The sequence below is a fragment of the Onychostruthus taczanowskii genome, unplaced genomic scaffold, assembly GCF_017590055.1.
Source record: "Onychostruthus taczanowskii isolate IOZ18803 unplaced genomic scaffold, ASM1759005v1 scaffold8, whole genome shotgun sequence".
In the NCBI taxonomy this organism is placed as follows: domain Eukaryota; kingdom Metazoa; phylum Chordata; class Aves; order Passeriformes; family Passeridae; genus Onychostruthus; species Onychostruthus taczanowskii.
The window spans coordinates 2032320-2047387 of NW_024505892.1; the positions used below are offsets into that span (position 1 = coordinate 2032320).

General features: G+C 41.2%; 1 protein-coding gene across 12 annotated transcripts in view; it reads left to right on the forward strand.

The window, feature by feature from the left end:
- The window catches only part of VGLL2 (vestigial like family member 2), a 63465-nt gene that overhangs the window by 11771 nt on the left and 36626 nt on the right, over positions 1 to 15068 (forward strand). For all 12 annotated transcript variants that reach the window (XM_041423808.1, XM_041423816.1, XM_041423817.1 and 9 more), the window contains exon 3: positions 13324 to 13398. The gene's annotated coding sequence lies outside the window, so the exon portion shown is untranslated. The remainder of the gene's footprint in view (positions 1 to 13323; positions 13399 to 15068) is intronic.

The following is a 15068-nucleotide window of genomic DNA, read 5'->3' on the forward strand; positions in this document are numbered from 1 at the left end:
ATTTATCTTTACTGGTTCTCTAACACCAAAGATGCAGTGCTCTAATATTCCTTCAAAAAACCTGCATTACCATAGTAAGCTCATAGATAACCAGCACGTCTCACCATACAATTGGTTCTTGTTTTCCAAAAGAAATATTCTAAAAGGGAAAGCAGCTGATCCCAATTTTATTTGACTCAATGATTTTAGAGGTCTTTTCCAACCTTTAGGATTCTATGATTCTAATGTTTTATTAATCCATTTGAAAATACTGTTTAGCTACCTACCCATAATTTGGTTTTGGAAGAGCTCAAGAGCCAGAAAAATCACATTTACACTTGGGAGATACAGAGTAGTGAAAGTCCCAGAAAGTTTCACAAACAGTTTTGAACATGAAGAGGAAGTTCCTCTGGTCACCCTAAACTTGTCACCTTTTGGGAACAGTTTCTTGAGAAATGAGCAAGAATTGATTAAAGATCTCCACTCTGCACAAGATTTAAGCAAGAATTGAACTATAATAATAATTCACAGCAGATTGCAGGTGCTGTATTAAAATTGCTTTTCTTTCCTCCATTTCACCAGCTCCCTTTGTCAGGAATTATGCAGAGAATGTTTTTTTTTTCAGGAAAGGGTTCTGTTGATGGCATGCTTTCAGGAGCAAGTGTAGAGAATGAGCACAGTTTTAAAACATGGCCTCCATGATAAGTATAATATACTGTTCTGTCAAACCAATGGAAATAATTTTCCCATATTTCAAAGTGGCCCTGGGAGTTCAGAGTATCACTTGGCCACCATCAACTTTTATTATTTGATCTGACTCTTAGAACACTGGCAGTTGCAATTAGTCAATATATGTATCCAGAAAGACAAGCATCAATAATGTCAGCCAAAAGAGATATGTGAGTAGCTTCTGTATATAGATGACATTTGTTACTACTGTGGGGACTGAGATGAATAGCTGTGTGTGAGCAGGATCTTCATGTCTGCATAAGAGCACCTTAATGACAGTTTGGCCATCTACACTGGTCGACATTTTTAAACATTTCAGGGAGCCACAACCGATGTGCTGCTTAATTCACTCAGCAGGCTCAGTATACATTAAGCTCTTGTTATAGGAAGGACAAAAGAAAGCAGGAAACAACTCAGAGGCATCAGGAAACAGCACCTGGGCCAACACTACTCAGGCCAACTGGTAATAGAAAGTGGGAAAAGTGAGACCCAAAAGCAACAAGAATGGATTTTTTAAAATTATGCAAAGTCCTCCTACTCAATTAAACCTTCTATATTTGAAATTATTTAGCATTTCAAAACAAATACTTAATGTGGAGGCTATAGTATCTAAGGAAGAATTAATCTTAGTTGGGAAACAAGGATAATGTGGACCCATTGCTAAGTGGAGGGAAGTCCCCAGTAATGAGGATGCTGATTAGCAGTTACTGATGCCTTCTGTGCATCAATCTTCACTCACAAGACCAGCCCTCAGGCATCTCTGATTCAGGAAATGAGAGTAAAGGAATGTTGGAAGAAAGACTTTTCCTTGGTCAAGAAGGATTGGTTTGGAGAACATCTAGGCAAATATTATATCCACAAGTCCACTGGATCTGATGGGATGTATCCATGAGTGCTGAGAGAGCTGACAGACTATAGCCAGGCCATTCACAATCATCTTTGAAGACTTACAGAGTTTAGGAGAGATTCTTGAGGACTGGAAGAAAGAAAATGTAATCCCAGCATTCAGAAAGAACAAGGAGGATGACCCAGGGAACTACTGACCCCTCAGCCTCACCTCAAACCCTGGAAAGGTGACGGAGGACGTCATTCTAGAGGCCATCTCTATCCGTATGGATGACAAGTTGATCAAGAGTAGTTGGCATTGGTTCACTTAAGATAAATCCCTCTTGACCAACACAATTGCCTTCTGGGATGTGGCAGCTACCTGGATGGATGAGGGGAGAGCAGAGGATACTGTGTACCTCGAGTTTAGAAAGGCTTTTGACACTGTCACAACATTCTCCTAGGCAAACTCGGGAAGTGTGGCCTGGATGAGCGGACAGTGAGGAGGATTGAGAGCTGGCTGAACAGCAGATCCCAGAGGGTTGTGATCAGTGGCATAGGGTCTGGTTGGAAGCCTGTCACTGGTGGTGCTCCCATGGGTCCGTACTGGGCTGGGTGCTGACCTGCTGGAAAGCAGCTCTGAGGAGAAGGACCTGGGAATCTCGGTGGACAACAAGCTGCTCATGAGCCAGCATGTGTGTCTTTGTGGCCAAGAAGGCCAGTGGCATCCTGGGCTACATTATGAAGAGCATTCCTAGCAGGTCAAGGGGGTTGAACCTGCCCCTCTACTCAGTCCTGGGACATCACATCTGGAGTGCTGTGTCCAGTTCTGGACTCCTTAGTAGAAGAGAGACATGGAGTTCCTGGGACTGGTCCAGCAGACAGCTGCAAAAGGGACTAGAACATCTCTCTTATGAGGAAAGGATGAGAGAGTTGGGCCTGAGTCTCAAGAAGAGATGGCTGAGAGGGGGCATCATCAACACCTATCAGTATCTGAAGGGGGTGCCAAAAGGATGAAGCCAGGCTCTGCTGGGTGCTGCCAAGCAACAGGACAAGAGGCAATGGGCAGAAACTGATGCACAGGAAGTTCTATGTGAATGTGTGGAAGAACCTTACTGCGCAGGTGACTTCATGGTCTAAGTTGCTCAAAGAGGTTATGGAGTCTTTCTCACTGGACATATTCAAGCATCACCTGGACACAATCCTGTTCCATGTGCTCTAGGGTGACTCTGCTTGAGCAGGGAGGTTGGACTACATGATTACTGTAGTGCCTTCCAACCATACCCATTTGTACACACTTTTTGAAATTCTATATTCTATTAAAACATTTTATATTACTTGACTGGAACATATGGAGCAAAATTTTTAAATCTTGAGATTTAACATCTCATCAGTGAGGATGTAATTATAATCATAAACCAGGTCCAACTCTGGGAGGTGCAATAAAGTCTTCTAACCCTGCTCCACTTGGTCTCAGTCCCTTTGCTAACTGGACAGATTGCTTCTGCCTTGCATGGAATTTTCTTGATCTTGTCTTCTGAGTGACAGCTGTTGGCACCCTACAAGCATGGGAATTTGCTGGCATATTGTGGGTCAGAGAACATGATGGGGAAGAGCAGAAAAGCCAGGTGAGACCCTGCTAACTGAGAGTGAAGAGCACTGTAAAGAGAGAGAAGAGGAAGGAGGTTTTTCCACCAGATCTGAAGGTCTAATGTTTTACTTTCTGTACAAATAGTAACCAATCCATGAGCCATTTTCTGCCTGGACCATGTTGATAAACCTGACTGCAGTGGCAAGGTGTTAAAACACCCACACACATGCTGACGTTCAGCAATAAGTAAATTCAGGTGCCAACAGTCACAGCTACTTCTCCATGGTTCCAAGTAGAAGGCAGAAATATCCCAGATAATCAAAAAGTCTAAATTACTTCCTTGGGGTTGTGGCTACTGCTTTAGACCCCAGCTCCTTCCATCTGGCTCTGTCTGGGCTTAGCATGAGAACCACACTGGGTGCAGACCTGGAGTCTGCTGCACTTCACTGTGCCCTGAGCCCAAGACAGGGCTGGGAACACTGTGCTGAAGTGTCTGACATGGATGTGCCACGGCACCCTCCCACCCACAGGGTAGCACAAGTTGTCACACCTGAGTTGGCACCTGGAGTTTCTCTGCCCCTGAAATGTCACCTGTACCCACAAAGAGTAAGCAGCCCATGAGTAACAGATGCACTTCCAGTGGCAAAGTTTTTGTTAGACTGGAATAATTTAAAATACCAGTTTGTTAATAGCAACAAGCATTTGTAAAAACACATTTTGTTACTGTTCTCTTGTTTAGTAAGTGTATTTCTTATTAATTCCAAGTAATCTGCTTTGTGCTGTAACTGAAGGTCTCTTGGAAACTTCTGCTTGAGCAGTGTGTCTTGAGGAGGAGAGGAGAGGAGAGGAGAGGAGAGGAGAGGAGAGGAGTATGTATTAAATTGAACTATTCAAAGATTTTAAAGGCTGACTTGATTTGTTAGTTGTTCAATGCAAGGGCAGAAGGGCCCTGTTACACAACAGAAGGGATCAGTTTGCAGGACATCGCCATCAGACTTCTTGGTTCAGATGGTTATTGAGCAACACAGATATCAAGGGTGATGAAGGAAGGCTGCAGTTCCTATATGAAAATGCATGTTCATTTCTTAAGCTCTCTACAATTATTCAGACATCAACCACCACCATAGCCTGCTCACCCAGCCTAATATTCCCTGGCTGATTTCTTGGATATACCTCAACATGTAGAAAAGGCTTAGGACAGCCAGTGGTCTTCATTAAGGTATTAAAGGAAGGTATCTCAGGCTCTAGGGAGGTGCAATAAAGCCCAGAGAAGTGTATGAGATCTTGACAGACAGACTGCCATGACCAGTGTCACTGCCTAGGCAGATGAAGGTAGGTGTGATAACAGCAGAAACAAGTATAATACCTGTATGAGTACTGCATTCAAGAAAGTCATCCAAATGTGCACAAACGTTTTGACTGACTTGTTTTTGACAAATGGAAAATGTCTCCTTGTTAACCACCTAGTCTGTTGCTGTTTCAATTGGAAATAAACTTTCCCAATGAAAGTATAGCTCTGTGTAAACCAGATGTCCTGGTTTGTAATTCTCAGAAATTTTCCATCATATAACTACATAATGACAGGGTGAGGAGCCAGGGCTATGGATTTCTACAATGAAAAAAATAATGGCATAATCTTCTCTTTAGCGATCATTATAGGAAGTCTTTGGTCAGAAGGAAGCCAGAAAATCCTGCTAAGTCTTCTCCATGAAGTAGATCAGCTGCTATCTGAATTATAGTAGCCCAAACTGATGAATTGCACATGGCGTTGACATTAAATCTTGGTGTGTCTAGCTCTTTTCTGGTTTTTAAATATGTCTACCCTCCGTTGGAGAGTTAACATGTGTTGTCACAGGTCAGTTGCCTAATTTTAACTAGTAGTGGGGCTTGCTTATCCTGGGCCAGAAATAGGAAGCCGAGTGATGGTCATATGTCTGACAAGGAGCCGGGCAGTGGGCCAAAACACATTTGAGCTGGATGGAATTTCTTGCCACTGTGAAAATGCAGTGCTAAATCTTCCTCCCCCACTCTCCTCTATACACACAAGTGGATCCCTCTAGTACAGTGAACTGTCACCTGAAACTAACAAGGAGGATGTGTCTCCCAGCAATCTGAGCTTAGGTCAAAAGTTCACCACTTGCCAGCCCCCTATGCCAACTTGGACCAAGATTTCTGGAATGGTTAGAAAAATATTTTAATGTAATTCACCTTGCTATGCTATTTCATTAATAACCTCTAAAAATGCAAAGAGTGCGGCCTTAAAATTCCTTGACATCCTCAGCATATGACTAATAATAATGAAACTTTCTTGCTGTCGGCAGAGCCACTCTGTGAACGCTCTGTTTTCCCTGGAGTTTCATGGAGCCTTTAGCAAATGCAGTACATTTGCCATGTCCATTTTTTACAGCATAGTAACTTTTGTTCAGCCAGGCTTGCCTGAGCTGGCTCTTTGTCCACCCCACCACGCTGCACTCTCCTTCCTCCCTGCACTGCACTATTTTTCTCACAAGAATATTTTTTACAGGCATAATTTGGACATGCGTGAAATACTCTTTTACATGTTACGTCTCTCTTATTTTCTCTATATTAGCTCTGAGTCCAGCCTCTCACTGTCTACCAAAATATGTCATCCATGCAAGGCATGGGGTTGTTACCAGTCTGAGACTGTGTGTGTTGAGTGAAAAGGCTCAGTCCTCAGACTGGGACAGACCGTGTCTGACATGCCATTATATAACATGAAACCAATGTATACAAGACTGTCTTTAAGAGTACATTTTACAGAGATCCTTATCTTTATATCTTGCTTCAAGCATTTATTTCTAAAATAGCTTTTGGGGAGTCAGTGGATGGGACTCTGCTCACTGGGGGTAAATCCAAGGCTGCGGGATTGCTTTCCAACTCACATCTGCACCCAGGCTTCATAAAACAGGACTTCAAAAAGGACCAGGACTTCGTAAAACATGGGATGGTATTTAGAATTAAAGTAAATATAGATTAATTTTTTCTCTTTGCTCTTGATTTTGCTCCAATGGCAAAAACAGAACAGAGAGTCAAAACGTTTTTATTCTCAACATCTCCAAACCAGTAATGAAATTTCATCATAATATTTTAAAAGCCTATAGCAAGGCACAACTGTGGTGCATACAGTGTATTACCTATCAATCCTTCATAGGTCTGTCTCCACTGCATATCCAAATCTAACAGGATCGTGTTTCACAGCTTCTAGTTGATATGTGAGTATTTAAAGATGCCTGATGACTGGAATAGATCCTTTACCCTACCAAAGCCTCCTTTGGACCTGGGAGGTCTGCAAAAACATAGATCTTCTTTGGATCTGATGGTTTTCCCACCATGAGAAGCAGCTGAGATCCAGTCAAGAGTGCTACCATAAACCATGAGGTTGTAATCCAAACATATTCTCTCCAACAAGCTTAGCCAGAGGAACAGTTCCCTTAGGGCTGTCCCATGCCATGACCAATTGCCCAGCCACTCCGTTTTGCATCCAGAGATTTGTTCATACCCCACTCACAGCACACCAGAGGCAAACAGGCATGTTCAGAAAAGTGTAGTAAGGAGAAGTGACTGAAAACTATTTTTATAGCTGGATGACCTTCCACCACATTAACTATAAATTATCCCTTTCCCAATGAATCCCATTTCTTTCCTAACCTTGTTCCCCAGTGCTTGTCTCAATTAACAGTTCATTTTTAGATTAAGGTTGTGCCATATGCACTGAGAGTTTATTTACAAAAACTTCACACACTAACAGATGTAATCTTCTAGCACAGGTGAGACTGATTAGTGAAAGAGTTTTCCAGAGGTGAAATGGGTGTGGAATATTTTTTCCTCAATATTTCCATATTTGCTCAATATTTTCCTATTTGTTCAAAAAATTGGCCCAGGAAAAAACCTGAAGCATTCCAACCTGCTCTAGAGGTAAGTAAAAACTCAAGAAAAAATCCCAAAAATTTATCATGACAGATGAGTGACCTTTTAATATCCAGAATATTCATGAACAGATGCAAATATTTCTGGCCCCAGCTGCCTTAGATTTTGTAATAACAAAAAATTAGATTTTGGGATTGAATTTTTATGGCATAGACATTCTGATTTGATTTGTAAAAAAAATAGACAGAGACTAGGTTTCCTCCAAAGTATGTGCCAATGTTACACTTCCACCAGACATTGCCACATGAACATGAGCAATGCTTTTGGGTTTTTCCACACGGGTTTTGGCCAAAGTCTCCAATAATCCAGTTGTTCGTAGTGCAGGAGCAGCTGCAATCTAAGGGGATTGGAAGTGTTCCCTTGCAGGAACTTTCTAGGAACACCTACTTTCCATAACCTCTAGGAAAGAAAGAAAGACTTGCTTCTGGCATCTTCTAGTTTCAGAGAAGTGTCAGCTGCTGGCCTGGCCATACTGTTCATGTTGAGTTCAGTCTTCAACTTCAATATTCTTCCACTGAATATTATGTTTTACAATTTTTTTAAGAAAAGCACCCCTTTCCCAGTTTTTAGTGAATACTTTCATAATTTCTGAAAATCTTCATCTTCAGACTTTCATTATGGTTGTCAGAGAAGGAAAAAGAATATTTGTGTGTATATCTATCTGTCTATCTATCTATCTATCTATCTATCAATCATGTTTCTATACACAAATGTGTGTGCATGTGTATTTGCATACATGAACATGCATGCACTTTTTAACCACTTTAACTTCACAACCAACTGTCCCTCTGTGACAGCATGTCAGAATATGTTTATCTGGCATATGTTACATCCCATGTGACTGATAAACCAGTGGTGTGCCATTCTGATCACTCACAAGCCCCATTCACCCGGAAAAGCCAAATGTACATGTATTTTATGCAAGCTGATCAGTGGAAAGTAGTCAATACGTGTAAACCAATCAGTAAAACAGTCTTTTAAAAGAGCTGTGCATATAAAAAGTGCTTCTTTAAACTCATTCTTACTGCACGTGCTGTTGGTCCACAGTGCCAACTCTCAATCAGCATGCTTCTGGAAACTTCTTCTGAAAACCAAGCCTATTCCTGCACTCGTTTTCTTCTCCCTTGCCCGCCTGTAGCAAAGCATTTCCTTGTTTGCAGCACTGCTGCTCACTGGGGGTCAGGGAGTCTGTGAAGCTGGAAACCTCAGAGCACATGGGAGCAGGCTGTTAGAAGCATTTTTCACACATCAACAAGACCTGCCCTGTGTAGTTTTACATAGCATGGTGTGAAAAAAGGTTGCAACAGCCAGCTGGCCATCCACACCAGGAATGCTGCTTATGCAGGGCTGAGATGAGAGCGCAGCTTCCTAGGAAAATGTCCAAATCCAAACTGGGCCTGCAGGAGTGAAGCACACCTGCTGAAGGCGCACACAGAGTGAAGTCTCACCACAGAAACTGAAGGAACCACACTGGGATCACCAGCTGGCTCCAGCAAAAAGAGTGGAAAGGAGGACTCTGGCAGAGAAGGGACACATAAGCCGAAAGTTCCTCCCTGTGACAGAAGGATCATCACCAAAAAGCAACAGCATCAGGGAAATTTCTGTCAAAACTATCAAATACAACAGAACTAAAGGGTGATCAGTTACAGTACTTATATTAACTAACAAGTGATAGGCATTTTTAAGGGTGTTCCAAAAGTTCCAAATACAGTAGATTTCCGGTCCTTCTTGAACATGAATTTTAAAAAACTAGAGAAAAGTATTAACTCAATTGAGCTGTGGGAAATTAGTGTCTTAGGTTTTGATCAAGTGTTTCTACAAAAGACAACAGCAACCTGGAGACATTATGAGGCCCTCTAAGAGACTGAAGGTGAATTTTGTCCATGAAACTGCTACAAATTATCTTTCAGGCTACCCAACGCCTCCAAAAGACAAAATGCTCTTTCCAGCCCTTGATTTAGAAGTTTCCCAATCATATCCCTTAGATTTGAAGGTTTGGCTTATAGATGTTAGATGCTCAGCTTCTCTTTCCATGATATCCCTCTCAAATTGTCTCTGCTTAGGTATTTGATAATTTTGAGAAATTTGTATAATAAGCTGGTAGGTAGGTAGGTAGATATTAAATGAATAAATGATCTTGGTAGGAATAGTCTAGCACACACGTAAACGACACCTTTCAAAACATTTGGAGCTCTTCAGTGTGAAAAACACTATATATTTTGGGTGTATTTTCACACATACTTTAAATATTTTTTATTCTTTCTTAAAAGCAAAAATATTGACTCTATTGATAAAGAAACCTGTAACTGATTTGTGTTTTAGAACAAATTGTGAGTACAGAAGAACACAGCTGAAGAAATAAATATGTTGGTAAAGAGATAATTGCCTTTGTACTAAGTCAGTGAGGATGGTAATTTTTTCTGCTTAATGTTTCATGTATGTGTGAAATCGCTACTTTAGCATGTGTTCTCTGAGATGCAGAAAAAACCAGTTCTGGCTAAAGCACGTAAAGCTAGTTGAATAAAACCATGCAGTGTCAGGATGCCCTGAATACCCTTTGGAAAATTCATTTTACCCCTGTGCCAGCTTTCTCTCATCTATGCAAAAGCTGTGAGGCAGCATTACTGATTTAGGAGATTAACACATACAATTCATGGAGTAGGAGTCATCTTGCTTTTCTCACGTAAGAGGAGCATACAGAAAGGTGCCACAAGACAGTTGCTTTTAGGATCCTGCTGAAAGGATCCCTGAGTGGGGCAAACTGGAGGACTGATGAACTGATGGACTCTGTTTCTCTGGGGCAACTGACTTTTGTCACTGTGTCAGGGCAATGCACAAAAGTAACATGAGACAGAACTTGCAACCAACTTCTGAAGCTCCAGTGAAGAGCAGAACACACATCCCAACCTGGCTGCAAGCAGAAAAGAAGCAGTGTAACCATAATTCTGCATATTTAGAACAGAATTCTAAATTTAATCTAATTCTGCACATTTAGAACAGAATTTAGAACATTCTGCTATGTTATCTCTTGCAGGGCAAGAGAGAACATAGCAGTAAACAGGTTATATGACATCTTTTCTGACACTGGCTTCAAACACTGTAAATGCACTTGCAGGTGGTTGGAGCGTGGCACCTGGTTCGTTCTGCTGGATGATAAAATTTGTCCACCACCATAAGAACACACACGTGGGAAAGAGCACAACACCCAATAAGGGGTGTGTGGTTTCCCATGGAGCATGGCAGCAAGCTGTGCTCCATGTGGGAAGAGGAGGAGCAGGGTGTCCCATGCGGCAGGAATGCGAGGACTGTGGAGTTTGCTCGGTGCTGGAAGGCGAGAGACTGAAATATGGTTTGGCACGTGCCGGCTGGAGCCACACGCTGAAAGACAAGCTCCTGTCCTTGGGCGTGCAGGGGGCTGGGACAAGACACACTGCACGTGGGAGAGAAAAGAGCTGTAAGGGGTCCTGAGTACCCTGATCTTCCTCTGGAGAGTGGAGCTGATGGCAGGCTTTCCCCAACAGCTTTTTCTTGAGTGTTTCTTGTTGCCCTGGAAATCACCCTCAGCCGCTGCTTCATCAACTACCTGCCTTCCCCAGGAAGGTGCACAAGGGCTCCTGTAGGCAGCAGCATCCCTGCACAGCAAAACCACTAAAGCCAGGTCCCAGCCTATTCCCAGGTTGGAAGTAAAGGAGCAAATCACGACAAGAGGCACACAGACTGGTAAAATTATCCCTGTGACGAGCAATAGACAGTACAACAAAAATTGATGTCTTAATGGTAGACAAGCCAATTTAATGTAGCAGTTGTATTGTTTCAACAGATAGGCATGCAGAAATAGCTTTGAGCTACCTTCTTCTTGCCCTCTGCATTTGGTCAGCTCTTCAGCTTTCATATTCTCCTTTACAATAAACCATGCTCCCATCTCACCAGAGAACTGTCTGTATCAATTTCTGGAAAATGTCATTCAAAAATTATTCCACATTCTGAGGTTAAATGAGTCCTGTCTATTAATTTCTTGTGAAGTGGCAGCTCCAAGTATATGCCAAACCATGTGCTTAGCTGTTACCAGCTATATACAGAACCTCAACCAAAATTGAAAAGCAATTTTTAATGTTTTCCTCAGTTGGGTTATCTTTCTGAAATGAAAATTGCACTCCATCACCTTGCTATAAAAACTAGATCTGCATTTCAAAAACCTTATTTTTTAGAATAGTATCTCCATCTATTAACTCAGTAGACAAAAAGTTCTTTAATGCACACAAGCCTTCTTCAGCAGAGGTGGTAAACAAGAATGGCTTACTTTCTCTGAGCTCATGGCTCTTACCTGCTGTGCCAGGTAAGATTCTGATACTGATTCATATGTATGTGTAAAACTCTTGGCAGTTCAGTTCTCACCTCAGCATGAGAAGAGATTCTTCTTTAAAAAGTAGGACCATCCTGCATGAAGATCCCGGCACATGAGCCCTGATATGAGCATTATGATTTGCCTTTGAGGGTCTGCTTCTGGTGGGGGATTTAATTTAATTCATACTTATTCTAATAATTTTGTGTGCAAGCATGGGCATGGGGCACAAACTACATGTCCTCAATAGAGTCTGGAGCATTGCTATTTATTACAAATAAATAATCTGCATACCAATATCTTATCTTTCCATGTTAAAAAAGGTACATTTACGCAGATGCAAATACAAAACTAAGTCAGAATTCCCATCTGAGCTACAATATGACTATGTATACACTGTTTTTCAGTGGACTGGACTGCAATATCTAGATATTATGAAAATCAAATAGCATATTATTTTGTCCCCTTATCCCTCACACACTACATACTTGCAGTGTCAGTATGTTTGTTCATTGTTTTCTTACTGTTTTCCTCGCTCCTTCTGGTTTGTTTTTCCATGCTTACTTCTGAAGATGGAGTTGGATTTTGCAGCTGTGAGGACTAAGTTCTCCATTAAATATAACCATTAAAATAAAATTAAATGTAGGCTCTGTGCAGTTTCAAAAAGTCAGGATATTTTCCAGGCCCTAAAATCACCCCTATTTACACTTAATCCAGGAGCTACATTATTTGGGGCAATTCCAGGCAATGAGGACACAATTCCCTGTAGCATGGCTCCACCTCCAGTATTTTGCTATGAATTTTCTTTTTATTTTATTTTCCAATGTTGTTGCTTAAAATATAGTCTGTTACCATTTTCTAGTGGCATTCTCTCAAAGCTTAGCCAAATACACACTGAATAAAACAGAAGCGAAGCAGTGAGCCCCTTCTTTATGATATAACATTGCCCACCCTGAGCAATTGAAGTTTCCACTTGAGGAAGACTTAATCACAGAAGTAAATGAGAGCTTTTCTTTTCCTCTCCCTGTTTCATATTGCTGGCAGTATGCTAAAGTCTGTACATACATTAAAAGACAGATACCTTACCTGTTTGTGCTCTGCTGAAAACCTGATTTTCTTGTTGCTCCTTGCATCGAGCCACTTACTCTCTCAAGCTGCAGTCTTCCTCTGCCACCTACCTCCCTCTGTCTGAAATATTGTCTAAAAGAGTAGAAAGAAAGATGCTTCTAAAACGAAAGCATTTACAGGAATTAAAGCCTTTGTAGAAAACCACTTTCTTTTTCAAAACAAAATGTGCAAAGATATGACTGTGCAATCAAAATCACTGAGACTGGACATTGCAGGGGATCTATATATCACAATTACATCAGGAGTTTAGTGCCTGTATTAATAGGGCTGGTGCTTAAGAAACCTCAAAAGAGTGCAGGCACAACCTTTTTCTTCTTTCACATGAAAATAATTTTTTAAAAAGTAAAATAAAACATAAGTCTCCCCTATTTTGTGCATGGAAGTGATTTTTAAGGAAAATTTTCACTGAACTTACCTTCCTGCTCTGAGTTGAGAAAAAAAAAATGTTGTAGATATTATATACAAATACAAAAAATATATATCTTGATGAATGAATCTCAGAACAAGCCAGATTTGTTTTCTGGTGGGGCAGTGCTGAGAGGGGGAAAGAGGTTCACGCTGATTCAGCTCAGATCTGAATGTGGCAAAGCACCTGCATCAGAAAAGCTGCTGCCTCTGCCTCTGAGGGCAAACTGGGGTCTGTTCCTTTGGCAAAAAAGTTTGGGAAAAAAACTTCCATGAACTTTCCTGTCACAAAATCAAGCCCTAAATTCAATGCATTCAGTGTGTTCTCACGCGTGTGGATGTATTCCCTCATGACAGCTCTGGATTTCCCTTCCAGCCCTGCATAATGATCTCTTCATCTGCCGCCATCAGTAGAGGAGAGACAGGTGATGCCTCTGGCCTGTCAGGACGGGTGAGTGACATGTGCCAGATGCTGCACCCTAAGCTGGGCTGCAGCTCCCCTGGAAATACATCATGGAGCAAAAATCACGGCGTACGTTCCAGCTGCTGCACAGCGTGTCACTGGAGCAGACGTGCTGTCACATGTACAGACACACACCAAATCGTATCCCAGCCTGGGGTTAATTAGCAGCTAACAGTTAGTTCTTAGAGGAGTAGGGGGAAAAAAGGAAAAGGGGAAAAAAATCATTCCTTCAAAGGAAGATCAAAATTAACTATACAAGCTCTCTGAGACTGAAACACAGGTTTTTTCAGGACAGTGAAAGAGACAATGAAGTCAGTGATATGTGTCCCCTGATTTTTACTTTATTTATAATACTGATTTTTATCTTTAATGTCAGTTAATTCAGTATCCACAAAACTACCAAGCCAGAAGCTCTTGAGCCTAAAGTCTTCTGCATTAACACAGACCCAGAGGCTGGACCTCAGAAACATCCCTGAGAACACCATGGTAACAGTTGCCAAGTCCTAAAAAACAAAAAGCTTTTAGGGATGTGGAGCACAAAGACTGACAAGACAAGAAAGAGGAACAGCATTATCTGTCTGAATTCATTTCAAACTTGACCTGTGTAAACTCACAAGAAGTGCATTCAGCTATAAGTAAAGTATGTGCTGAGTCCTACAGGCAGACTGAGGCATTAGAGAGTAAAGTAGAGAGCAGGAATAGGAAGACTAGTGAAACTGAACTTATCGTCTCATGAAGGAGGCACTGCTCAATATAAGTGATACACACAGCAAATAGACAAAAAATGCAAGAAAAAAGTCAACACACAATCTTCAGTATTTAGAAATAAGACTGCTGCCACATAGGAGTACAGTATATGAACACTGTATAGGAATATTCGTATTAGTTCATTTGTGGACTGTGCAAGAAGATCATCAGTAAATTGAAAGTTGATATGAAATCACACCAATAAATTTAGTAGGTAAAAGAGTAACAAGAAGGCTGGTGAACAGAGTGAAAATTGGTACATTTGGCAATACCTGAGCCCATTGCTGAGCCTCTTGGCACTCCCAAGAGCAAACAGCACGTGAAGGGAGCTGTTTGAAGAGTTGCACATCTACAGACAGGGAAGAAAAGTGATGGAAAATGTCTTAGAAAGGATGACTGTACCAAGGCATCACAAGCAGATGTCATAGGCTGACATGGGATCGTTGGAGTTTTCAGCCTAGTTACTTGCAATCTCAGTCAGATATGTAAGAGTTTAGAAGAAATTCTGGGAGGTTCCCAATGCCATCATCTTCTCAACACCAAGCAGTCTATGTCTTTTATGTACTTGTAGTATCAAAACTGAAAATACAGTGGTCATCACAGTGGGAGAGCACATCAGTGTCATGTCTTTAAAATTGTGTCATGGCAAAAAAACCCAATAGTTATAAGCATCAGTTGCAAAGACACTTCTCAGCAAGAAAAACATTAGAAAGATAACAAATTCTTGCCTCAATATTTTTAGAACAATGTTGAAAAATTACATAGGTTGTAAATAAATGGTACAAAAACTATTAGAGGAATTGCAGTAGAAAGTTAAGGAGCTCCATCTATTTTGGCAGGAAAAAATATTATATGAAATAAAATCAATTTCATAAGAGAAAATATTACCTACAAAAGGACTGTTTAGATAA